Genomic DNA, 27,368 nt, shown 5'->3' with positions numbered 1-27,368 from the left:
GGTTCCTCCCAGCCAATCCTCGCCTGCTCTCTTTCCCGTCGCTTCACCCCTCCTACACACACATTTAAAAGTTACTGTTACCAACCCCTTTTACACACACACACACATTTAAAAGTTACTGTTACCAACCCCTTTTACACACACACACACACACACATTCAAAAGTTACTGTTACCCCTCCTATACACACACACACACACACACACACACACTTCCTCTGTGAAAGCTTCCTTGAGCCTCCCCCGCCAAATGAAAATTTTCTGTGCATCTCTATCAGAACACCTACCACATTGTATTACAGCTAGTGACTTACAAATCTGTCTCCCTTACCACTATGAGTCTGATTAATTTTTGCACCTCTCCGGCTAGCCCAGTGCCTGGTACTTATTAAGTGCCCAGTGTCATTATATGAATAGAAAAATAAGTGATCGGTTTGGAAAGCAGCTCAATTACGCAGAACTGCGCTGTTCAACACGGTAGCCACTTGCCACATGGGGCTATTGAGCACTTGAACGTGGCTATTTTGAATTGAGATGTGCTTTCAATGTAAAATATACACCGGATTTTGAGAACTTATTACGAAAAAATAATGTAAAACATCTCAATAATTTTTACACTGACTACATGTTGAAATGCTAATGTTTTGTATATATTGGGTTAAACATATTATTAAAATTAATTTCACTTGTGTCTTTTCACTTTTATAATGTGCCTACTAGAAAACTTAGAATTACATATTAGGTTCACGTTTGTGGCTAACAGCTACTGTACAGCGCTGATGTAAAAATATAATTCCAGGACTTTGAAAGAAGGGACCTCATTGCTTTGAACAAATCAATATAAATATGTACTGATTACCATAGGACACACCCCGAGTTGTCCTAGGAGATTTAATTTAAGTAAAATGCATGTTGCCTGCCCTGGAAAATAAGCTTTTAAACTAAATGTAGTTTACACTATCATTGAGGAGAAAAAATTTTTCATGTAAAAACAACTAGAGGGCAATATAGGACAGTATATAACTAGGGGATATGTTGTACTGCATAGGTTTCTGGAAACCCAAGAAATGACAAGTCATTTTATGTTAGTAGTCAGAAAGCTTCTTAGACATGACATGCAGTCACAGAATTTCAAAGTTGGAAGAGGATCTCAAAAATCAGAGGAAAAAAACCTGAGATCAGATAAGTGACTTGCCCAACGATTTGTGACAAAGCCAGTGTCTTCTAAGTTCAATTGTTTTTACTCCATCTATCTTAAATTGAGTAGGAATTAAAAAGATGGAGAGGCCTTTCATGTGGGACAGAATGAAGCCCCAAGCTAAACCAGTGCTTGGCAAGAAGGAGAGGAGAGTGGGGCATAAGTGTGGGTTGAAAAAGCTTCCCAGGTGATTCTAATACGCCTTCCCTTGCAACCTGCTTTAGAAGCTGAGGAGGAAAGGAAGCTCTGGTGAATCACCAATTTGATTTGTCTGGTGCTTCTAATGAGTCTTGTAAACTGAACTTTCAGGGTCAGCCTTGGCCAAGAATATAAAGAAGAAAGATAGTACTTGTGAAGGAGACTTAGAAACAGTAATTGTGAGACTAAAGATAATTTGTTCCTGCACGTTTGCTTGGATTAAGACATAGCTTTACTGTTGCCTAAGAGAAAAAAAAATATGCAGAATTTGAATCTGGTCTTGAACTTTGTAAGCCATTTTTCTATGGCTTTCAAAATGACAGTCCTCATGAGAATCGCCAGTTACTTTCAGAGTGCATATCATATATTCACATCATCATTTTAAATATTGAATTGCATCTTATTGAGATAATACCAAGATTAAAAAGTGGTTAGAAAAAAGTAATAATAAAAATGAGTCATTTATTGTGTTTCTGTGTGTAAACACTTTATCACATTAAATCCCAGTTGTGTATGAGAGATTTTTTAAAAAATCCTAGTTTAGGGGAACCAGAAGGGCCCTTAGAAATCTTGTAAGTATAATGTCACTTAAACTTTTTGTAATAGCAGAACTCTTTTTCCAAACCAAATTTTAGACAGGCCCATAGTTTTTAAAAGGGCTGCTGTGTTTGAAGTAGATACACAGAAGCCTGCCAACTCAGCCCATCTTTTCCCCAACTTGTGCAGTGGCACCCAAGGCACCAAAGCACTTCTGAGGGACTCGAGGGCTCTAAGTAACACAGTATAAAAAGCACTCATCTAGCACAGCCCCCTCATTTAGCAGATGAAGAAACTGAGACCCTGAGAAGTTAGGTAACTTGTCCGAAGTCGCAGAGCTAGGATGACTAACTGGTCAACAGTATATAGAGTGAGTCGGAATGGGGAGAAACTAAAGTCCAGGAAAGGAGTAGAAAGCATTTTAAGTAATCTGTGCATAGCTATAGAAATGAGATGACCTTTCAAGTATTTCCTGTTGTGACTCCCCGATCGAAATGATGGATGTTCATTTGTCATGTTTGGATCAACACAGATTTGTTCTCTTAGATAAATTTTGTGAGTCATGAGAGAAATGGTATAGTAGACCTTTTCCTGCCTGTCCGAATTGAGGCGCTTGGCAATTTAGACCTTCTTTGGTCTACTGCTGTTTTGTCTTGAGTGAGTAATGTTCTACTGTTATTTGTACCTGTAATGCCAGCAGTAACACTAGATGAGATCAAATTGTGCACAGTGTAAAGCCAAGAGCAGGCTGTAACTTGCCAAAAATTATATATGGAGTAATGACTTAATCCCTAGTGTTCAAACTATCTTCACTAAGTATTTCTGAGATTTGAATTTGCCTGACTAGTAGCAAGAAGTTCATTAAGCCATGAAAGGAAAAACTCCAGTACAGTGAAGACTGAATTAAATGAAAGATTTAAATTCCTACTTTTATATCCAACTCTGAGGAGTGTGGTAAAACAGTTAAAAACACTCTGGAGACTGATATTTGAGTCCTACCTCTGCTACTGAGTAGCTGTGTGACCTTGCAGAAGTCCCTTCCTTTCCACATTAGTTATGTGCTACCTAAATTCTAGGCACTGGAAATTCAAAGAACAAGACACTGGGTTTGAGCCCTTAAGGGGCCCACAGTTCAATGGGAAAGACCAGTGAACAAATAATCAAATAGGAATTTGGTAAGAATGGAGGGAATAACTTTAGCCCTGAGGGGGGCATTCTGTTAAAGGTCAAACTCCATACCTGACTTTCTGATCCTTTCTGACCTGCTGCTGACATCCTTTTCATTCTGTTCACCCATGGACCCTAAGCTCCACCTTTAGCGGACTCTCCTAGTTCTCCAAACTATCATGTCCTCTTAGGCCTTCATGCATTTACATGGGTCGTGCCTTCTGCCTGCAATGTCCTTCTCTCCCTTGTCTGCCTGGCAAATTTATATTTAGTACTGACAACTTAGCTGAAGGATCACTTCCTCCAGGAAGCATTTCCTGATCGTTTACCCAGGTGAGGTACCCTCCTCTTAGCTCTTACAGGACTTTATTCATCTTCTTATGACAGTACTGGACTATGGTTTTCTTTATCCACAGCTGTCTCTCAGTAGCCTGAGAGCTCCTTGAGGTCAGGGAGAGTGTCTTGTTTGACTTTGTTGACCTCAGCACAGCACCTTGCGCTGTGGGGTCATTAGGTAGGGACTCAATGTTAAATGAATTACAAAACAATAATACCTTACCTTCTTTGAGTGCTTATTTCCTGCCAGATGACTGTGCTAAGTATTTTTTTTTTTTTTTTTTTTTTGCGGTACGCGGGCCTACCCACTGCCACGGCCCCCCCTACCGCGGAGCACAGGCTCCGGAGGCGCAGGCCCAGTGGCCATGGCCCACGGGCCCAACCGCTCCGCGGCATGTGGGATCCTCCTGGACCGGGGCACGAACCCGCGTCCCCTGCATCGGCAGGTGGGCTCCCAGCCACTGTGCCACCAGGGAAGCCCATGTGGTAAGTATTTTATATGCATTTTCTCAATGACTCTCTACAACTGCCGTAAGAAATAGGTGTTGTTATATCCTTATTTTACAGATGAGGAAATTGTGGCTCAGAGAGGTTAAAGTAACTGGCCCTTTAGTGTTTCCTTACCACGGGATTTGAACCCAACTCCTTTGAATCCAGATCCTATTCCAGAGCCCATGCTTTTAACCACTATACTATACTACAAAAGAGGGGGGAAGTTACAGACCTAGTGAAGAACGAAAGGGGAAATGAACATGTAACAGATTGTGCTAAAAAGTAAAAGGAAGCAAGGCTGAATCAGTAGGCTGGCCCACATTATGGAGGATGTGGAGTCAGCCAGAAGTGGGTAGACTTGATGTGCTGTAAGCAATAGGGAGGCATTTGGTTTAATTCAATATTTATTAAGGACCTATTATGTGCCAGCCACTGTGCTAGCTGCTGGGATGTAAAGATGCATAGTCTTTTTTCCCGAAGCTCTAACTGCCAGGTGAGGGAGACAGACAACAAGTCAATGTAAAGTGGTATATGATTTTCTAGTGATACATTGAGAGTGATACATCTCAGAGGTGATGATGTCAAAACTGAGTCTTGAATGGTGATAGGATGTGTAGGGAACTTGAAGCATTTCACTATTATTGGAACTTACAGTTGGAAGCAACAAGAGGTAGGTAATTAATTCATTCAACATGTATTTATTGAATGCCTGCTATGTGCAAGACACGGTTCTAGGCGCTGGAGTGAATGAGACAGACAAAACCCCTGCCCTTGTGGATCGCAAGGCAAGCAGGAGCTACTACTGCATGCCCATTTGTATAGCACTTATTTCCAAAGAACTTAGACAATGTCTTAACTGCGCCCCACAGTAGCTCTGACAGAGACTACAGTAGGTATACTGGTCAGGCTTTCCAAAATGTGGAGGCATACTGGTGATATGAGAGATGAATTTAGGTGGTACATGGAGGACCACTTATAACATTTAAATATCTCTAAGCGATACCCCTAGCAGCCTTCTAGCATCGCAGATAGAAAGCTTCACCTCCCGCTGTTCCCTAGGTGACTCCACCCCTTCCCCATCTGTTGCCATGGAGATGAGTGGCTTCACTTCTCTAATTCCCCTACCTCCACCCCTAGGTGAGACTCAGAGAGCCCCCTCCCCATCTCCATGGAAAGAACTCCATTCTCCCCAACCTTTCTTCCAAATCACATCCTGCTTCTCAGGCTGTCACCATAGAAACAGAAATGTCGTCCCCATCCCCCCAGGCATCTCCATGGTGACCCTCAACCTTACCCCCAGGACATAACCAGAATCAATCCCTACTAGAGGTCTAGAAATCAGGGGGCGCTGGAAGGAAGGTGAGGGTGACTCCCTGCTGTGGCTGCAGTCTTTGTCTCTTTCCCTCTGGCTTTGAATGAAGGCATGGGGGCCCCTCTCTCAAAAAAGGCGGTAGGGAAATTACAGTTTATAAGTACCAATTAGGTGCCAGGCACTGGGCTAGGCACTTTACATACTCAAACCAGACATTTTACAGAGTTTAAGGGAGAAAGGCTCACAGAGGGGGAGGCACTTGACCTTGTTTCCTCTGCTGAGCCTCTTATCATCCTCACTGAAACCGGGAACCAAGAGGATTTTATTTCCACCATTCTTCTTTCCTATATGACCCTGGGCAAGTAGCCTCCTGTCTCTGAGCCTCATTTTCCCCATCTGTAAAATAACAGTATTGGACTAATTGTCACCTTGAATATCCCATTATTAATGTCAGACCATAAGTAGTTCTGATCTTCTCTTGAGGAACTGATTTTTTTTAGGTATGAATGCTAATAAATCTGTTAAGGTGTTTTTGTTTTTTTAAACTGACATAGTGGAGGTCTTCAAAATTTTAGGATTGAATACTCTATAAGTTTATTGTTTAGAATCTCTGATGGTTTCTTCTAAGGTTTTTTGTTTGTTTTGAAATTTCTATTTTGAAGTAATTCACAGGAAGCTGCAGGGAGGTCTTGTGCATCCTTTATCCCACCTCTGCCAATGTTGGCATCCTAACTACCAGTATAATATCAAAACCAGTCAATGGACACTGATACAATCCACAGAGCTTATTCAGATTTCACCAGTTTTACATGAACTCATTTGTGTGTGTGTGTAGTTCTAATGCAATTTTATCGCATGTGGAGATTCATGTATCCACAGCCTCAGGCAAGACACAGCACTGTTCAATCACCACAAGGAATTCCTTGTGTTGTCCCTTTATAACCACACTCACCTACTTCCCTCCCTTCATCCCTAATCCCTGGCAACCATAAATCTGTTCTCCATGTCTACAGTTTTGTTATTTCAAGAATTTTATAAAAGTGGAATCATATAGTATATAACCTTTTGGAATTGGTTTTTTTCACTCAGCATAATTCCCTGGGGATTCATCCGAGTTGTTGCATATATCAAGAGTTCATTCTTTATATTGCTGAATAGTAAGTATCTGATGGTACGGATGTACCGGTTTGTTTAACCATTCACCTGATGAAGGACATCTGGATTGTTTCCAGTTTTAGGCTGCTATGAACATCCATGTCTTTTTGTGTAAGTCAAACATGTCTTTCACAGAGCAAAATGTTTAATTTTGATGAGGTCCAATTTATCCATTTTTACTTTTATGGACTGTGCTTTTCAAGTCAAGCCTAAAAACTCTTTGCCTAGCCCTAGGTCCAAAAGATGTTCTCCCATTTTTTTCTAAGAGTTTTATAATTTTATGTTTTACGTTTAAGTCTGTAATCCATTCTGAGCTCATTTTTGTATAAGATTGGGGTTTATTTTTTGCCTATGGTTGTCCAATTGCCCTACTACCATTTGTTGGAAAGACTATCCTTCCTCCATTGAATTGCTTTGTACCTTTGTCAAAACTCAGCTGGGGAGATTTGTATGAGTCTATTTCTAGGTTCTTTTTTCCACTGGTCTATGTGTATATCCCTGTCAGTGCAGAGCACAGGCTTTTGAGACAGAATGCCTAGTGCCAGTTTTTAGCTTGGGTGATCCTGGGCAAGTTACCCTTCCATGACTTCCCATCTCACTTAGTATATAAGAAGGCCTACAGAGCCCCGCCTGATCTAACCCCAGCCTACCTCTCTGTGCGTATCTCCTCTTACTCCTCCTCTTATTCACTCTGTTCCAGCCACACTGGCCTCCTAACTGCTCCTTAATCACATCACATATGTTCCCACCTTAGAATCTTTCTTGGGCTATTTCCTTATCCCACAACCTTCTTTCCACAGACATCTCCATTGCTACCTCCCTTACCTCCTTCAAGTCTTTTCTGAAATTTCATCTTCTCAGCGAGGCTTTACTTAAAATGGCAAAGCTTTTGCCTCTCCCCTTTCCCATGTGTTTTTACCTCCACAGCATTCATCACCGTCTAATACACAATGTCATCTACGTATTTATTCTTTGTCTGTCTCCCACCACTAGACTACGAGCTCAAGGAGAGCAGGCATTTTTGTTTTGTTCACTGCTGTATTTCCAGTGCCTACACTGTGCCTGGTACAATACACCTTTGTTGAATGAATGAAGGAATGAGTGGACAGATGGATGGATGAATGAGTGACTGAAAGAATGCTGTGAGCCAGGGCCAGCTCACTTGAGCAGTCTCTCTGCCCTGTAGCTTGTGCCAAGACAGGGCTCCAGCCAGCCCCCATCTACTTGCCTTTCTAAGGCTGACCACCAGGTGGCAGCTGGAGCCTGAACTCTGGCTTCATTTGCTTACACACACACACACACACACACACACACACACACACACACACACACGCACGCACACACACACACACACACACGCACACACACACCCGCCCCCGCTCCCCACCTCCAGCTTTCTCCCTGCCGCCTGTCAGTCTTGCCCAGGACTGTTTGACCTTCTCTGCCAAGGCTTGGCCAGGGGATTTTGTGTGAGCTGTTGAAGTAGGCAGTGTTAGTACCTGAAGCTTTGCATCTTTTTCTCCTTAGAAAGGTACTAGTTTCTTTCCTATCCCCCTCTGCTTTCTGTCTCAAATGGAAGAAACCATAGATAGCAGCCACTGGGCTGCTCCAAGGTCACTGTCTGCAGCCTCTAGGACATCAGGGAACATGGACCTAAAGAGATTTCGTCTCCACTTCTGCCCAGCCCAGCAAGCCTCTCCCTTAAGGGGTGTTACTACACTCCTTAAAGGGGTAAAGGCTAGGTACTTTAGTGCCAGGGTTAAGCCTTTTGAGTCAGCCTGGGTTTCAATCTCTACTGTGCTGCTTATTAACCCTGTATCCTGGGTGATGTTGGGTAACTGACCCAGATTCTTCAAGCTTTAGTGTTTTCAGCTGCAAAATGAGGATAATAATGGTTCCAGACTCACTGGGTGATAGAAAGATTCAATGGAATAATGTATGTATACAACATTAGCAGAGTGCCTGGTATGGAAGAAGGCTCAATTGAAGAAAAATCAGGGGCAGGGGTGGGGATAAATAAGACCTGACATGACAAGAACTGACTAGGGAGTATGAGGAGGGTGCCGCTTAGGTGACTAGAAGGCTGAAGCCAAGAAAAGGTGAGAGATCCAGGAAGTCTTTGCATAAGAGACTACGTTTCAGCTGTAGCTCATAGGTCAGGTCAAAATCTGCCAGACAGTCAAGCTGGAAGGAGAATCCCAGGAAGAAAGAATGGTATGTGCAAATAAAGAAAGGCGTGAAACAGTATGTGTATATCCCTGACTAACTTGTAAGTAGTTAATATGGCTGAAATGCATGTTTCCTGTGGGGAAGTGACAAGAAAGAAAGACAGGGGCCAGATCACAAAGGGCCTCATGGAGAAGAAGATTGGGACCTGATCTGCATGCAGTGGGGAGCCATCAAAGAATTTAAAGCAAGGAAATGATGGTTACACTTGCTGCCTTGGAGATTCAGCTGCCCTGAAGGAGGGCAGAGACTGGAGGCGGGTTAGAGATTAGCTGGGCTTAGATTGGAGAAGTAGTGGGGATAGAGAACAATGGATGAAGACCATGGATTTTTTTCAGAGGAAGAAATCAGCAACCAAGTTTTTCTAAAAGCTTGCCTGAAAAAGGAAGGAGTGCTAGGTCCAGAGAAGGAAATTATGGTACAGTTGTTTTTTTTTTTAAATACAGGTGAGACTTGAGGCTCTTCTATTCTCCGTAGCACCTGGCACCAATTAATTGAATGACTGGAGGGAGGGGCACCTAGCCCAATACCTGCCAAGTGGTAGGGGCCTATCCCAGATTCAGCGTGGACCCCATCCTCTGACTTCCCTCTCATCCCTAAGCCGGAGTCCCATGACACAACCGCTGAGAGGCTGGTGAATTTACTCAGAGCCTGGATTTCCCTTCCACTTCAGGGGTTTCCCTGTAATGGTCCCCAAGGACTGAGGGAAACTTATAAGCCAGTCAGAGAAGGTATCCCAGTTTGTTCATTTGCTGGCACGCCAATATGGTAGGAGAGCCCAGCAATTCTCCTCTATTTCCTTTTCACTTTCGAAGACCTTCACCCCCTTCTCTGCATTATCTTTCCCCAGGGAGAATTGTTGGTTCTTGCTTCTCCCACCTTTTATCAGTACTTCCTACTCGGCATGGGACTATTTAAAATTACCCAAGGTCCAGCCCAGGCCCACAGTTTGGAAGAAAACGAAAGGAGTCCAACAGCAAGGGCCATTCAGAACTCAGCCTGCTTTTGGCCTTGCTGTCTGTGCACCTCATGGGCAGTGGTAGAAATTCTGCCCCTCTGCCCCAAGGCTGCTATCTTCTCCATGCTGGGGACTTTTGCCTCCCTGGCAAATCTGGGGTGAAAACATAGGAGTTTGTGGTGGGTAAGAAAGGGACAAATGAATACTTATATACGGGTACTTTGTGTTAAGTGCTTTGTAGATGTCATTGTATTGCATCTCCACAACAACCCAATGAGGGAGGTATTAGTGTCATCACTTTACGGATGAAACTGAGGCTCAGGGAAATGGTAGAATTTGCCCAAGATTATTAGGTTAGTTAGTGGTAAGTCAGGAATTAGACCCATGTGTTTTTTTGTTTGTTTGTTTGTTTTTTTTGCGGTACGCGGGCTTCTCACTGCTGTGGCCTCTCCCGTTGCAGAGCACAGGCTCCGGACGCGCAGGCTCAGCGGCCATGGCTCAGGGGCCCAGTCGCTCCGCGGCATGTGGGATCTTCCCGGACCGGGGCACGAACCCGTGTCCCCTGCATCGGCAGGCGGACTCTCAACCACTGCGCCACCAGGGAAGCCCGACCCATGTGTTTTTAACCTCAAAATGCATTTGTACCCAGTAAGTTATTTTGGGGTGGGGAGTGGGGTGGGGTTGGGGGGTGGGAGGAGAACCCCCCTGGTTGACCTTTTTTCCAAGAGAAAAGGCTAGAAATAGGTTTCTCCTGTCCTGGGTGGATGCCCCATCTCCAAAAAAAAAAAAAAAAAAAGAGTAACCAGGGGTAGGCGGTGTCTACCTAAGGAATCTATACATGGATTCATTGTTGCCTCTCCCTCCTTTCTTCACCCCCACTTGGTGAGCTCCTGGAAAACAGGGTGAGCGGGCAGACTCAGACTCGGGTTTGCTGTCCCCTTGGACAAACCTCTTCCCCTCTCTGAGCCTTTTGTTGTTCCAGCTATAAAATGAGAGTATTGTCAGAGAGAAATGGTCTCTAAGGTCTCTTCCAGCTCTAACATTCAAGGATTGTATTGATTGTACTGTACTGTAGGATTGCCTGGTTCATTCATGTATAGAAACAAATTTCCTGTTGCCATAGAGAACAAGGGCTTTTTGAACTAGAAAAAGATTCGCTCAAGGAGGCAAGATAAATAGTGGAAAGGGCATAGGCTTTGAGTCAGCCAGACTTGGGTTAAAATCCTGTACACTGGGCAGGTCACTTTGCTTCTCTGCACTTCTTTCATCATCTATAAAGCAGGAAAAACTACTCCTGTTTCTTGGAGTGAGGTAATGTATATGACAGTGCCAAGGGAGGTACTCAAGACCTTGTGTGTGTGTGTGTGTGTGTGTGTGTGTGTGTGTGTGTGTGTGTGTATGTGTGTGTGTAAATGGGGTTTGGCTCTTCCTCCCCAACTCCACCCCACTCTGTCTAGTTCACAGGATATTCTTTTCTCTCCTCCACCCTGACAGCCAGGCTGAGTGTTTCCTGCCAGGGCCTTGGCTTCCAAACTTTTCTGGCAGGGTTATCAGTGAGTGTGGAACAACTCGACCTCTCTCACAACCTTGTAAAAGCCCTAGAGGGGATGGTGCAACTGAGACCCGACCAAAGCCTGGACTTTAGGTGTAGCCAGCTGGAGGTTCTGGCCTCAGAGGCCCTCGACCAGCTTTGTTGGCTCAGCTCCCTCACCCTGGCATCCAGTCTCCTGGACCATAACTGCCTGGCTAACGACAGAGCACTCCAGTTCTTGTGTCACCCTCAGGTTCTGGACCTCTCAGCCAATTGCCTCATCAGTGACATGACTGCTTACCAGGTGACCAAACTCAGCTCACTGGAGAGCCTAAATCTCTCAGACAACCACATGACTCACCTGGCTTGGGGTGCCTTCTTGGATCCCCTTTTCTGTTGGGCATCAACCTGAGCAACAGCTACATTCTGGAAATTTGCTGGCTTGTCCGTGCTGTAGGAGCTCATCTCGGCCAGGAATTCTCTTCATTGCATCTCCACCTTCAGCCTCCCAACCTGTGGCAGCTCCACTTGAGCCCCAGTGGCCTGCAGTTATCCATACCTGAGGGCACACCAGTCTCAGGTATTAGACTCGAGTCATAACTGACTGAGTACCTTCCCGCTTCTACCCACCCAATACCATCTCCTCTATTTTAACCTCTCTGACAACTCCCTGGCCTTCCTAGAATCAAATCCCCTATCCCCAGCTTTGGGGGTTGCAGTTGGTACCATGATATAACATCCAACCTGAACACATTATCTTGGCATATCCCACTTGACCTAAGTAGGCAGCATTCCCAGGAGACTTCCTTGGTAGGCTTCCTGCCCTTCCAGCACCTCATAATGGCCTGGAACTGTTTCCAGAATGTGATAACCCACTGCCCCATGGCATCACCAGTTCTGAGGCTGGTCCCTACTTTTCCAGTGTCCTTCTGCCCTTGACATCTCTGGATCTCTGGGGGAATATTATTTAGTCATTGCCCACCTGGTTCTTTGAGATTATGCCCAGGCTGGGAGCCATGGACTTGGGGAACAAGGGGTTGCACCTGTGTTGGAGGCATGGGGCCATGGGGGAAGAGCCCCTCAAAAGCCCCCCCGCCCAAAGTCTTTTCAGGGCAGTCTTCCTAGTGAAGCAGCTGGGCCTTTGTGGATGAAGCCCAGGGTCTTACATTCAGGAATCTGCCCCTGCCACCCTTTGATCCCTGGACCTCTCGGGTAATACGGGGCTGACTTTAACTGCAGGGACATTCCGAGGCCTGCACTTCTCTTCGTGGAAGCTCTCTCTGTACGACAATAGCATGAGGGACTCCCAGGCATAGCCTCCCTGCCTACAGGAGCTCAGTGCCTTGACTTCTCTGGCTACAAGCTGAGCAGCCTTCCCAACCAAGGGCCTTGGCTGCTATCCCTTGGCCAGTCTGGACCTTCATTACCAGAGCCTGCAAGCTGTGAAAGGGGTGACCCTGAGGGTTGTGCCTGACCACCTCACGAGCTTGACCACTTCTAGCAATCTTCTCCACTGCTGGATGCTCTGCTTAGGGCCAGACTTAGAGGAAGGCCATAGTATTTATCCTGGTAGCAGAACAGCTGCTGGGCTTGACTAATGGGTGACCATAGTTTACCGTGTATGAGGCATGGGAGCCTTTGGGCTATGTGGACCTGGCTGGTGGTGACTGGCCTGTTGGTCATCTGGTGTGGTCTGACCACCCTACTGAGAAAGAGTCATTGCTTGGCTCTTGGTCTGCAGTTCCACAGCAACAATATCAGCCCAAGGCCTGAGTAGGAAACTACGGGGAAAGACTGTGGGTGGGATTCTTTTGCAAGGCACGGCCCAAACCTCTTGGAGGGGGCTAAGAGAATTGAGAAACATGTGAAGGAAGATAACCATAAGTAGGCCACAGGGGGCTTCCTGTGTACAGAGGGAGACATGTTTCTCTCTAGCAGCTGAAGTGTGGATTCCCAGAGGACTTTAAAGGTATCACATTTGGGTCTTTTTTTTTTTTTTTTGTCTGCGTTGGGTCTTCATTGCGGTGCATGGGCTTCTCATTGCAGTGGCTTCTCTTGTTGCAGAGCACGGGCTCTAGGCACACAGGCTACAGTAGTTGTGGCGTGCAGGCTCAGTAGTTGTGGCTCGTGGGCTCTAGAGTGCAGGCTCAGTAGTTGTGGTGCACGGGTTTAGCTGCTCTGTGGCATGTGGGATCTTCCCAGACCAGGGATCGAACTCGTGTCCCCTGCATTGGCAGGTGGATTCTTAACCACTGCACCACCATGGAAGTCCCCACATTTGTGCAGCCAGAAAATGGAGATGTGCCAGCCCACTGGCACTACAAGAGAACTTTAGACACATCCTCCCCTCCCCACTTCCTGAATGGCCATGCAGCCTCTGCTTAGACATCCCTCTCCCTCCCCAGGAAGCCTGTTCTAGCCACGGACCACTGTGATTCCTAAGACAGATTTTTTTTCCTTGTATTGAGTCCAAGTCTGCTTCTATTCCTGGGTTCCAGCTCTGCCCTTTGGGTCCACATCCAAATTCTCTTCGACTCTGACAGAAGTCTGAAGACAAGAGACCTATGAATCTTCTCTTCTCCAGGCTAGACAGCCCTAACTCTTTCAATAAATCTTCAGGTACTAAACTGTCACCACATGTAACTTCTCTGTGTCTCAGTTTCCTCACCTGTAAAATGGGGACTAAACCAGATAATACATGCAAAAATCTTATAACAGTGTCTGGCATATTGGAAGCAGTTGGTGAGTGTGGGCTATTATTATTAAACTCATATTGCTAGATTGGGTCACTCTGTGAAGTCAAAAGCCTGCGCCTTATTAATCTCTGTATGGCCAGTGCTTAGTCCAGTGTCTTGCACACAGTAGACACTTAATTCATGTCAGTTGTGAGATGGTGACATGGTCTCGAGTCCCTGTTCCAGTCTACTCACTCTCCTCTGGACATATTCTAGTTTGTTCCTCTTAATGTATGAAGCCCAGAACTGAATACTGTCGGATTATTTCAGGTTCAAGTAAGTTACAGGCATAAAATCCCAGAATCCCAGAATCTCACATCAGGGATGGACTTTAAAAGTCTGTTATCTACTCCATCGAGTCTACCCTCATCTCCCAACTCCTCCATCTGATTATACCGGCCCCAGGAAGTTGTCATCCAATGCGTGAATACCCCAGTGAGCCAGGTTCTGGGAGGACAGCAGTTTCTGTGGGAGCTCAAGCCCTGTGATCTCAACACACACCAGAAGAAGAGTTGGGGACTTCCCTGGTGGCGCAGTGGTTGGGAGTCTGCCTGCCAATGCAGGCGACACGGGTTTGAGCCCTGGTCCGGGAAGATACCACATGCTGCAGAGCGGCCGGGCCCGTGAGCCATGGCCGCTGAGCCTGCGCGTCCGGAGCCTGTGCTCCGCAATGGGAGAGGCCACAACAGTGAGAGGCCCGCATACTAGAAAAAAAAAAAAAAAAGAAAAAGAAGAGTTAAGGGGCTTGGTTTAGCATCCTGACTGAGGCAGCATCTGTGCTTTGGGTCAGATTCCTTTCCCTTCATTTCTAAGTGAAATTACCTTTTTAAATGTGTGGGTTTGTCAAAGGGAAAAAATGGGTGTTTCTGTATCTGGGCATGTGAAGTAAGCAGTGAACAAAGAGTGAGAGAGAGGAGAGAGAGACACACACTCAGACAGACACAGAGAGAGAGACAGATGAAAAGAGACAGAGAGGAGACAGAGAGAGGAATGAGTGGTGGTGGAAGAGACAGGGGGAGAGAAGAGAGAGCGAGAGATAGTGATACAGAGAAACTAAAGAGACACATGTACACAAATAGAAATGAAGCAAGAGAGGAGAGACTGAGACACAGAGAAAGAGAGAAAAGAGAGAGAGAAAGGAGAAGACGGTATATAAGTATACACACACATACACACACACACACACACATACAGTTGAAGGCAGAAACAGAGTGCAAGTGAGAGACAGAGACAGACAGACAGACACACACACACACACACACACACACACGCACACACACACACGAGCCAGTAAGAACAAGTGAGCATGAGATTCAAGCTGTCTGTGGAGCCTGGAGTCCTTTCCCACCTGAATGATTGTCCTGAAGCCTTTGGGGCAACCCAGCGATCAGCAACCTAGATTTTTCCACCTGGAAGAACTCCAAAGGTCAGTTGCAGACCCTGTAACTGGCTAGTTTCTGGTCTCCCTACTATCAGCCACCCGCCCCCCCACCCCGCCCCGAGTGTGATTCCTTCAGGTCTTGGTCAGTGGGTTGGGAATCGTAGGGAGCACCCAGATGGTCCTTTCTCCAGCCACCCCATGGCAGAAAAATATATACAGGCATCTCTAGTGATGGTGGCCCACAAGGAGTGTGCCAGTCTCCAAGACCAGAGCGATGCTAAGGTGCTTGGACCCAATGCCCAGACAGAAATCACCTATGCCTACATTCTGGGGAGCTTGGACTCACTGCCACGTATTGGCCCAGACACCACCTGGTCTGGTCTATGGCTCCTAGAGCTTTCATTCTCAAAGAACCCTTATTAAACACCTGGGCAGGGCTGGGGCTGGGGCAAGCCCTGCATGAAAGGAATCCACAGCCAGGCCTAGGCTCACAGAGGGGAACCAGAAACAAACAGCCAAAAGGCTGCTCAGGCATAAAGCCATGTGATTAACCAAGCCAACAGGTAACCAGGGCAGAATGAATAATCGACAAACACATCTACATTACGTACAAGAATAAGGATAGATAAATGCATACCTGACAGCAGAGAGAGAACAAGAGAATAGGCAGGGCAGAGCCAGCAAATTGGCCACTCTTCTAACTAATCAGGAGAGGCTCTCTGGATAAGGTGGAATTTCAGATTTCTGAGCATGTCTGCCCTCTCTGTAATGTGATTAAAATTGGTTTAGAAATTTGTGCTATACTTCAAGTGAGTGCTGTGCTTAAAGTGTAATTGCGTTTGGCCACATATTTGACATTCTTGAAATTAGAGCAGCTTGCATGCAATAAGGAAATTTGTCTAGAATGGAATTTGATTTTTTAAGCCAACGCACAGAAGAGCAGTTGCAATCTGAGCCTCTGATGGATGGCTCCTTCAGGGCTGCCTCTCGGCTGGCTCTCTCTGTGCTGAACTTCCTGTTCATTCTGGAACTCTCCTCCAGCTCTCAGCGGGAGGGAAGCTTCTTGACCTCTGACTCCAGAAACCACATTTCTCCCGGCAGTCAGAGTCTGAGCTATCGTGACTCTCTGATCCAGGCCTCTCCTACACATCTGCCAGCCACAGACTGTATGCCAGGTTGGGCAATTAGGGACTTTATCTTTGTCACCCAGGACTTAGGACCTTGATCTGGGATCCGAAACACCCAGAGCTGGTGCTGCGTGTATCCTGGCTTGCTCTCCTTTGTCAGAGCTCAGAAGACCTGTTAGGATTGCTGGCTAATTCTGCGCCTCCACTGTGGCAGAGGCTGAATGGCTGCTCAAGATTCTGTCACCACCTCAATAGAGATGGTGATGAGAAAGGAGAGAAAAAGAGGGGAAAAAAAGGTCATATTTCAGGGTATCCCAAACCCTTCTCAGACTTGACTCTGGCTAGTTAGCCACGGCCTTGCCATTGCGGGTTGCAGAGGAACAGCCTACCTGTGTGACCCTAGAATCCTAAGACTGAGAGGGACTGCAGGCATCGTCTAATCAGTCAACAAATGTTTTGAGCACATACCATGATGCTGGGGTTATAGAGCTGAACAAAACAGGCCTTGTCCCTCCCTCAGGAGCTTCCAGTCTAGCGGGGAAAACAGTCTTTATACAGAAATGTGCAATTGTTTCATTACTTGTCGGTGTGCAAAGTTCTCAGGGAAAGTACAGCTACTCGGCCTAGTTTAGTAGTCTGGAAGGCTTCCCTGCAGAATTAATGTTTCAGGTCGAGGCCAGCAGGAGGAGGGGTTAGCTAGGAGAAGGGTGTGGGGTGGGGATTTGTGGGGGCTCAATGCAGGAGGGAGCAAAGTTCCAACTACTTCATGGACTAGTTAACTTCACATAGAAAAGCCGCTCCTCAGGCCAGCTGTCTTGCAAATGACTGCTTTTGGTCACCAGAAGACCAGACTATGACAAGCCTGGCATAGAGGTATTACTCCCTCAAACATGCCCATGGATGGATCCAAGAGGATCAACGATGGATTTGATGGGCAGGACACTGTTATGCTGGCAGGCAGGCAGACAGCAGCTTTACTTAGCCTTCTTCTGGTCTTATCTTTGTTTATTGGGCATGGCATCTAGAGGCCTCCAGTTTGACAACAGTCCAAGGGATAGGGCTGGCCTCTGTGGATCTCACCTGTCCTCAGTAAACATATTCTGCCAAGCCAAGGAAAGGGAAGAAACACTTATTGAGCACATGCTCCGTGTCAGGTGCTTTTACAAATACCTCATTAAATCCTCACGGTACACTTAAGAGGTAGGTACCTCTTTGTTTTCGCAGATGGGGAAACTGAGGCACAGAGCAGTGAAGTAACTTGGTCAAGGTCGCAGAGCTAGAAAGTGGGGGAGCTGAACTGCAACATAATGGGATTGATTCCCAAAGCAAGCTTTTCCCGCAGTTCAACTCAGTCTCTCTGCAACAGCTGGACGTTCCTACCAAGCAGCAGTCCACCTGGGAGTAGACCCAACTGGGTCCTTCTGGTTCTCCATCCTGGGGCCTACCTTCATGCCCAGCTGGGGCGGCCATCACTATTCTCATCACACCTGTGAAGGGCCAGCTGGCAGAGACCTCAGCTCCTCTAAGTTCTAATCAGCCTTGATCCAGCACAGAGGTGCAAGTTAAGGGGAAGGGTGTGGAGAGACAGGCTGGTAGAGGTCTCACTTGATGCCCCTGGGGGGATAGACTCCTCCTATGTGTCCAGAACAAAGCGTGAGAGGCATATGCCCTAGAGCCTTGGAAGCAGCCTTCCTTCTCCTCGGGGGAGGCAGCTAATTCTCCGAGTGCTTCTCCCTTCTTGCCATCCTCCATATTTCCCACTCTTGGCTCATTTGGCTTTGTGCCCAGTTCGTGTGCAATGATGGGATGCTCACTCTTGAAAGTCAGCACAATCCCTTTCGGGGAGGTATTGGTGCTTGCATCATGAAAGAGGGTTGGGGGCTGTGTGAGAAAATGAAGCACAACAAACGTCCTGTCTCTTCTGTAGAATAAGCTGGGTTTTACTCTCCAGGGCCACTTCCCAAGGGTACCAAGGGGGTTGAGGTGGGGTTTCCTATCCCTGATTATACACCTGGGCTTAAGTCTTTTGCCCTACTGCCATTTTTCTTACTGGATGGGCCTCTTGTGGAAGAACAATACTTTCACTGAGAACTGTGACTTCTAGCACCTGACCCTGACAGAGACATTAGGCCCTGAAATCTTAAAGAGCTCACACTCCCTGAAGACTAACTTATACCCAAGAACTGAGCCCAAGAACAGTGTTTTCCTGGCAGATAAAATTCTGTTTGGGGAAGAAAGCTCACTCAGGAAAATAAAGGCCAACTCAAAAATATGCTTGGGGAATAGAGAAGACATTAAGGTGTTGCTGGGTGGGAGGTGGCAGTGGTGAGCTGGACTAAATGGCACTCTCTAAGATCTCCTCCATCTGGGAGATTCAGAGCAAAGGCAAATGTTCACAGGGATCCTTTGATCTGGCTTGAGTGACAGCTTGAGAAATCATCATGTCCCTTTCCAGAGGAGTTTCTCTCCCCAAACCTAGGGACAGAGTACTGGTCTGGGACTCTCCTGTGGCCCAGAGCCTGACTCTGGCCTTTGCCCAGTTCGCCTCTTAGCCCTCTGACCTAGGTTCTATCCTGTAGTCTACTGGCTAAAAATGACTGCAGCAAACCTTCTGTTTAATGTACATGTAGGAGGGGGAGGGCTTGAAATAGAGACACCCATTGCTCATTGTGTTGAATGAAGAAAAATGAGCCCTCTGTTTCAAAGGGAGGAATTTGAGCAAAGTACCAAGGAGGCCTTCACTTGGGCCAAAAAGGGGGTGGTCTAGGCCCCAGGGAGTCCAGCGGCACCTGAAGAGCAACTGATTTCACTTTTTGTTTCCCTCTCAGAACCCCTGGGACCTCTACCAAACTGACATCAAGATGAGAAGCTTCTCACAAAGAATTACACACACATGCAGAGTGGATGTAGACTCACAGAGCTCCTGGACTGGTGGCTTACCTCTGTATTTGGTGCTATGCTGGGTCTCAATCCAAATACTTTAGAATTCATTGTCTTACACCTGCCTTCTCTCACCCATTTATATTAATGCTGATGGGCATTTGAGTTTGCAACTCTTATTATACCTCTGCCACAGAACAATGAATGATAATCACAATGATAACTATAACCACAGCAACGACCCTCCTATTTGTATAATGATTTAGATCCATGGACCGTCAGCATCAGCAGCACCTGGAAGCTTGTTAGAAATGCAGAATCTCAGGCTCCCTGAACCAGAATCTGCATTTTATTTATTTAATTTTGGCTGCGTTGGGTCTCTGTTGCTGCGCACGGGCTTTCTCTAGTGGCGGCGAGCGGGGGCTACTCTTTGTTGCGGTGTGCAAGCTTCTCGTTGCAATGGCTTCCCTTGTTGTGGAGCCCGGGCCCTAGGTGCACAGGCTTCAGTAGTTGTGACATGCGGGCTCTAGAATGCAGGCTCAGTAGTTGTGACGCACAGGCTTAGTTGCTCCGCGGCATGTGGGATCTTCCTGGACCAGGGATTGAACCCGCGTCCCCTGCATTGGCAGGCGGATTCTTAATCACTGCGCCACCAGGGAAGTCCCAGAATCTACATTTTAACAAGATCCCAGGTGATTTGATGCACACTAAAGCTTGAGAAGCACTTGTTTAGTAGACCATTAACAACTGCCATGGGAACCTGGTCAAAGTTCTTGGGCCTCTGGATTACCTGCCATGTTTCCTGTTTTGTCACCTTCTATCATTGACTCTATACCCTATATCCTAAAGAGCCTATGAGTCTGTTTCAGGGACAGCAAAAAAGCTGGGAACTCGAGCAGCGTATCTGACTTTGTAGGCAGTCTGGGCGGGGAGAGGTGATGGTAGCTAGAAGGCAGAGACACGCATGGACCCACATGGGGCCTACGAGAAACTCAGAGTGCTCCCCAATAACCATTCCCTAGTATATTTAGATATGACCTGGTTACCGGATACTAAAGCAAGGTTAAGAACACCAATGGTTATGGAATGAAATCAGGTTGTTGAACACAAGCACAGAGCAAGTGTTTTAGCTATAAAGATTAACCAGACATTTCAGTGTTCTCTGCTATCAAGTTGTCATCCAATCTCAGCTTGTACTCCAGTGACAGGGAGCTCATTACCTCATGAGGTATCTATTCTGATTCATGGGTGACCAGTTCTGTTAGAAAGTCAATTCCTTGTGTTGAGCTGAAATATGCTTTCCCACGGTTTCTATCCATTTATGGGTCCTGGCTCTGCCCCTTGGGGCCTGTACCCCATCTGCTCTTGCTGTCCTATAACAGCCCTTCAGAGGTATGGAAACCACACTGCCTTCGGTCTTCTCTTCTCCAAGCTAAACAGCTCCAGCTCCTTCAACTGCTCCTCATGGGACCTGGGTTCCAGTTCTCTCCCCAGCCGTCTGGGCTCCCCTTAACTGGAACCTTAGCAAGATTAAGTGCAAATGTGCAAAAAGAGAGATCAAGAGGCTAAGCATCAGCCTAAACCCATGGCTGAAGATAGGGATCCAAGTGCACGTCCAAGAGGCTCGGCTTAGAATCTAACAGCAGGCCTTTAGTCAGTTGAATAATAAAGGACTTTTGTTCTTTTGAGAACATTTTTAGAGCCTGCTACTTCCCACCAGAGGCAAAACAAGGCAGGTTTTAAGTAGTTAGTCCTTGATGCAGTACTGGTTCCTATCCACCTGGAGAGGGTATACCAGCACTTTTATCTCTCTGCCACTCCCACTATCCCCACTGCGCCTTCCTTCACTACCTCTGTAGGATGTAGCTCCAGTACACCTGGTCAGTGACTGTCTTTGCCAGCCAGGAACCCTAGTAAGACCAGCCAGGAGAGGGTACAGGCCTCATTTTGCCACCGTTCTCCTGTCTCCTCGTGAGCTCTTCTCTGGTCACAAGACTGTCTTTTCTACTCTCTGGGTGATTTTCATGAATCTGCTTGAACATCCCATTGCCTAAGCTACTTTTCATAGATCATACTTTCAGTGGCCTTGGGCCCCCCCAACTACGGTGAATAATAAAAATAGCAACATTAATAGCTAATATTTATTGAGCATTAAGTGTTTATTATGTTTCAAGCATTTTACATACATTAACTTATTTAATCCTCACAACAACCCTACGAAGTGGGTACTATCTATTATTAGCCCCATTTTCCAGATGAGTAAATTGAGGCATGGAAAGGTTAACTAACTTGCCAAAGGTGGCATGGGAGATATATAGTAGTATGTAGAATCTAGCTCCAAAGCCCACATGCTTAGTCACTGTCACTATAGAGGCAAAATTTCCCCAGTGTATCCACAGACCACCTATATCAGAATCACTTGGAGAGCCTATTAAAAAGTTCCAATCCCAGGGAAAACTATGCCTTCATGCTGTCTCACAGGGTGGATGGACGCATCTTTCCTTCATCTTCTGAGGCCTGTGGATCTCATAAGCCAGTATGTCTCAAACTCAGGGGTTATCAGAACCCCCTTCAGAGCTTGTTAAAAACACAGGCACTGGGGCTCCACCTCCAGAGTCTGATTCAGCAGGCCTGAGGTGGGATGCAGAAATGAGCAATTGCCATCATTTTAACTGTCATAAACACTGAGTAATCCTCACTGCAGGTTTTCTCCAGCTTTCTTTACCCACTCTGGGCCTCCTTCTGGCTCAGCAAAGGCTCTCACCATCTCCTGATGTGAGGCTCTCTCGGCTCTCCACTGCACAGACCTCTCCTTTCTTCAGATCTTAGAAGGTGTCTTTCCCTGGGCAAAACTGTACAAGTATGGGTTCTTGATCCATCCCCTTCTGGCCTCCAGGGGAGGATCGAGCACTTTTGCTCTCTTTCCCCTACTCTCTCTGGCTTCTCTCCTCGAACCATAAATGCACTCAACCCTGCCTAGAACAACAGAAAAAAAAAAACCTTTCTGCTTTCTACATGAATTACTGTTCTCTCTTCTCATTCACTATACACTTTTAGAAAGAGTACTTTATAACCTCCTTGGACAAGTTACTTAACCACTCTTTACATTAGTTTTCTCATCTGTAAAATGAGGATTATGATAGTACATACCTCATAGGATAAGGAAGGATTAAATTTATGAATATATGCAAAGTGCTTTGAGTAATTCCTGGCACGTGGTAAGTGTTCAATATAATAATTATCAGCCATGTACATGCTAGCTATTATGATTATTCACAATAGTGAAAAATCTAGTCTCAGTCCTCATCCTGAAATTCTGTGACCTTCAATTTTGATTGACTTCCCTCTTTTTGTTTTTAATATTATTTACTGAAGAATAACACACATACAGAAAAGTGCCCATTTCATAAGGGCACAACTCCATGAGTTTTTTCAAGTGAATATACCTGTATTACTAGTGCTCAGATTAAGAAATACAGTAGTAGTATCATTACCCTCAGAAGCCTCCCCCCACTCTCTTAGACACTTCTGCCATTGTAAAAATTTATTTTTAACATTTTTTGTTTTTATATGACACCTAAAAATTTAGAAGGACAATTAATTTTCTTGTAAATTACCTATTTACTTGCATGGTCTCATTTTACAAATTACTTTACAGCTTCATTTTTCTAATGAGTACTTAAAATATGAAGCTACTTTTAGGAAAACAATGAATTAAAAAAATTTTAATTTGAATTATTCATTATAATGATTTTCTGTGTTTCAAGAAAGATTTTAACTCTTAATCACGCTAGCTATTGTGTATGGAGGTAGCACTACAATACTGAAATTTTTTAATTTAACATTTAGAGCAAGCCTGTTAGGGAAATTTATATTCACTGGAAAAAAATCATGGCTAATTGTTTTTTCATTAAAAAAAGAAAAGCATTTGCAATCTTTTTTTTGTTTGTTTTTTGCGGTACGCGGGCCTCTCACCGCTGTGGCCTCTCCCGTCGCAGAGCACAGGCTCCGGACGCGCAGGCTCAGCGGCCATGGCTCACGGGCCCAGCCGCTCCGCGGCATGTGGGATCCTCCCGGACCGGAGCACGAACCCGCGTCCCCTGCATCGGCAGGCGGACCCCCAACCACTGCGCCACCAGGGAAGCCCCATTTGCAATTTTAAATGATTTTTTTCTTAATTGAAAAAACATCTTTTGTTTGCAGAAAAAAATACTACAAAATGATTTTAATGAGTCTCACAGTATCTAGGAATCTTTACACTGATTTGTTTTTATTGAAATACAATATAAAATAAAACTGTAGTATATGCTCACTGTCAATAATCTGGAGAAATTAAATTCCATAATTCCACTGGGAGAAAACCTCTGTTAACATTTTGTGTTTATTCTTGCCATGCCTATTCTACTCAAATAGAACTGTTAAACAAAGAAACAACAGGCCCAAAATGAAGTCACTTGTGCTATGCCCCACATCAGTAAACCAAGACTTAATATGTAACCAAAATGCAGTTTTAACCCATCCCATGAAAGTGACTTTAACCAGTCAGTCTGGAATTTCCTGGCCAGCACTAGTGAGGTAGTCTGCCACATAGACCCCTGCCTTCCCCAAAAGGAAGGTGACCTTTGTCACCTGAAATAACCCTTTATTTTGTTTATGACTTCTTTGTCCCACCCCTTCTCTGCCTTTCAAAACCTTCCATTTTGTACAATTCCTTGGAGCTCCTCTCTACTTGCTAGATGGGATGCTGCCCGATTTATGAATTGCTGAATAAAGCCAATTGATCTTCAAATTTACTCAGGTGAATTTTGTTTTTTAACAGAACTCTAAGCCGTGCTCCCCGCCATCCTGTCTGCCTATCACCCTCCCCACCTTGGCCTCTGGGAACTTCCCTTCTATCTTCAAAGATCAGTGAGGGAAATACATCAAGGCTAAAAATTTGACCTGGCTCAAAGTAAAAAATCAAAAAAACAAACAACAAAGCAATACAGAAAGTTCTTAAATTTCCAAGTTTCTGTGGCAATTTCTTTGTGTCACCAAGGTTTAGTGGTTCTGCGTTTACACAAGGCATTGTAGTGGGCCTCAGGTCTCTGCATCAGTAGAAGCAGAAGAAAGAAACAGAAACTGCTTTGCAAATGATGCACAACTCAAAATCCACTGTGGGTCCGATTTCAGAAAAAATTATACTGCTTTTAAAATGTGGAATTAATGATCCCCTCATCTTATCAATGAAGGAAGGAAGGGCCAGAGAGGGGGAGTGTTGGGCTGATGGTCACCCTGCAGAATTCCACGGCTGACTCGTCTGTGTCACTTTTCCCACTGCCCTGTGCTGCTGCCACACGCAGCCTTGACATGTTGGCTGTAAGTCAGGTAGAACAGTCCCAACATAGCTTCTGGAGCCATCGGGAGGAATCCCTCGTGAAACGGCCGTAAATTCATCTATGAGATTCAAAGAGACCTTGCACATGCCCTCCGACAATGCCCATGTGTGGGCGAGAGACTCTTTATGAGCTCTGCAAGCCTGAAATCACCTTGTAAAGGTGGAGGGCAGGCCTGGAGAGGAGAAATTCCTGGTGTGGAACACACGTGCATCTGCCCCTAGGGCCTGCTTCCTCCTTGGCCAAAGCAAAGAGCCTGTTCAAGCAAACTCAAGTGGATTTAAAGAAACACACATTTTTCCCTGAAAAAGTAATGTGTTTGGGCTTCCCCGGTGGTGCAGTGGTTAAGAATCCACCTGCCAACGCAGTGGACACAGGTTCAAGCCCTGGTCCAGGAAGATCTCACATGCCACGGAGCAACTAAGCCCGTATGCCACAAGTACTGAAGCTCGCACGCCTAGAGCCCGTGCTGCACAACAAGAGAAGGCACCGCAATGAGAAGCCTGCACACTGCAATGCAACAAAGAGTAGCCCCCGCTCAGGGCAATTAGAGAAAGCCGCGTGCAGCAACAAAGACCCAATGCAGCCAAAAAAAAAAAAAAAAAAGTAATGTGCTCATGATAGAAAAATTTTAAAATGCAGAAAAATGCAAAGAAAGTAAAAATCTCATAATCTCACAATTCAGACTTCACAATTCACTGCTGACATTTGGCTTGTAGCTTTTTAGTGTTTCATTTATATATGCATGTATCTGTATGTATATGTACTGTATAAATGTATATGTATACATATGTATATATAATATGATTTTTATTACAGTAAAATAAATACAATTTACCATTTTAACCAAAAGATGTGGAATTTAGACTTTACTGTCTCTGAGGATTATTTGCTTTCCTTGAAAGCAGTGGGATGTGTGTATGACAAAGAGAGAGGCTGTGAACTGTGGTCAAATAGTTACCTACTAGAGAACTACAGGAGGAAGGATGTAGAGCCCTCCCTGCCTTGTCCTGCTGAAGCTCCTGTCTTATTATTATCAACTGAAAAATTCTGAGCTTGGTGACAGTACTGATGGGTGATACACGCTTGTCTTGCTACTGCTTTTATTTATTTATTTATTTGGCTGTGCCACGCGGCTTGTGGAATCTTAGCTCCCTGACCAGGGATTGAACTCGGGCCCTTGGCAGTGAAAGCGTGGAGTCTTAACCACTGGACCACCCGGGAAATCCCGTACTGCTTTTATTCTTAAAATTTGATTATATAGTTAAAATTTTAAACTATATTTATATTTTGAATAATCAGTGCATTCACACCCTATTCTCAGCCGCTGAGTTTGTCTCCTTGGAGTTTCTTGTGTATCCTTGCTAAGGTAGTCTGTGCTCACTCACATGCTCCTTTCAGTTTGGCTCAGAGGTACAAAAAGCTTTAGTGTACAAAGGTTGTATACGTGAAACTGAGGACGCTCTACTTGACTGGTAATTGAAGGGATTTTTAAGGGCCTATCTCAGTGGACCATTTCCTGAGTTACTCCAGCCAGAAACCAGGGAATCACCTCTGATCCTGTCTTTGTCTTTACCCTCCACATAAAACAAATGTTAATTCTACTCCCAATGTCCATCACTTTGGTCCTCTGTTCTCTCCCTGCTGCCACAGCCCCAGGCCAGGTCAGCGTTGTCTGTCATGGATTAAAAGACAGCCTCTCAAATCATCTTCTTGCCTCCAATCTCTCTCCTTGCAATCCATTCTTTCCCCTAAGATTCCTTATCTCTAAAGCATAGCTCTGATGTCTCATTCCTTCTGAAAAACAAACTTTTAATGGATTCTACTGCCTCTAGGCTAACATTCTAACTCCTCTGTACAGAAGATTTTTTCCACAAAGGATGGAGCAAGTGGCAGAAACATTCTCTCTTCTCGGGTGTGGCTGGTCACTGAATCTGGGCCCTACGGGAAGGCAGCTCATGATCAGAAACTCATTGACCGGGATCAGAAACCGGTTACTCCCAGGACCCCTCAGTGATGCTTGCATTCCTGGGAATGGACAAACACTAATTCACATCAGACTGCCACAGGCCCCCGAGTTCTCACTTACTTCTTAGAGAGCCCACTCCCCAGGGGCTAGAATACCCCGAGTAGCCCGTTCTTGGTTTCAAGGTAGCTGAGAAACCCAGATAAAGCGGCTTCGTGGACATGGGAAAACACTGTTGCTGCTACCCATTTCCTTCTTTTGTTTCAAACAAAATTCTGACGTGATTTTCCAAGAACTCTGAACTCACCTCCAATTCCAGGAAGGCCTTATTAGCCTCTTTCTAGGAGGTGATTCAATTTGGTGATGAACCTTGGTGGCTTCACCTCGGCCACCCGGGTCACTGCAGTCCCTCCCCCGCCAGCTCCCACAGACGCAAGATGGCAGGGGCTCCGGATTTTGTTTCTCACAGGTTCAAAGGAGCAACAAAGCGCGTGTGCTCATGGGCTTCACTCTGATTGGGCAGGCCCAAGCCATAGATTCACCTTGAGCCAATCACTGTAGCCTGGAAGAATCGGTGCTTTGATTGGCAGACCTGAAAGGGGAGGGTCCTGGAGGTGAGCCGCTGTCACCCCAAGAGGGTGACAGGGGTTCGCACCCCCAGAAAGGAGATTGGAGGCTTTTGTGGTAATGGAGGGAAACAGACGCTGGAGATGCGAACAACCCTTCTTTACTCGTGTCTCGCCCACTGCCACCTCTGGTGTTTGCCTACTGGGGTCCTCACAGCCTGGGACGCTC

General features: G+C 45.7%; 1 long non-coding RNA gene across 1 annotated transcript; it reads left to right on the top strand.

Moving 5' to 3' along the window:
* The first annotated feature begins 8,261 nt into the window (after positions 1–8,261).
* Positions 8,262–25,440, top strand: LOC141277654 (uncharacterized). The gene is made up of 3 exons (XR_012329401.1): positions 8,262–8,608; positions 10,039–10,226; positions 19,181–25,440. It is a non-coding gene; the product is annotated as an uncharacterized lncRNA (long non-coding RNA).
* The last annotated feature ends 1,928 nt before the right edge of the window (positions 25,441–27,368 follow it).

The sequence above is a fragment of the Tursiops truncatus genome, chromosome X (genome assembly GCF_011762595.2).
Source record: "Tursiops truncatus isolate mTurTru1 chromosome X, mTurTru1.mat.Y, whole genome shotgun sequence".
Taxonomy (NCBI): Eukaryota; Metazoa; Chordata; class Mammalia; order Artiodactyla; family Delphinidae; genus Tursiops; species Tursiops truncatus.
The sequence above is the reverse complement of the archived record's forward strand: the minus strand, read 5'-3'. Positions and strand labels throughout refer to the sequence as shown.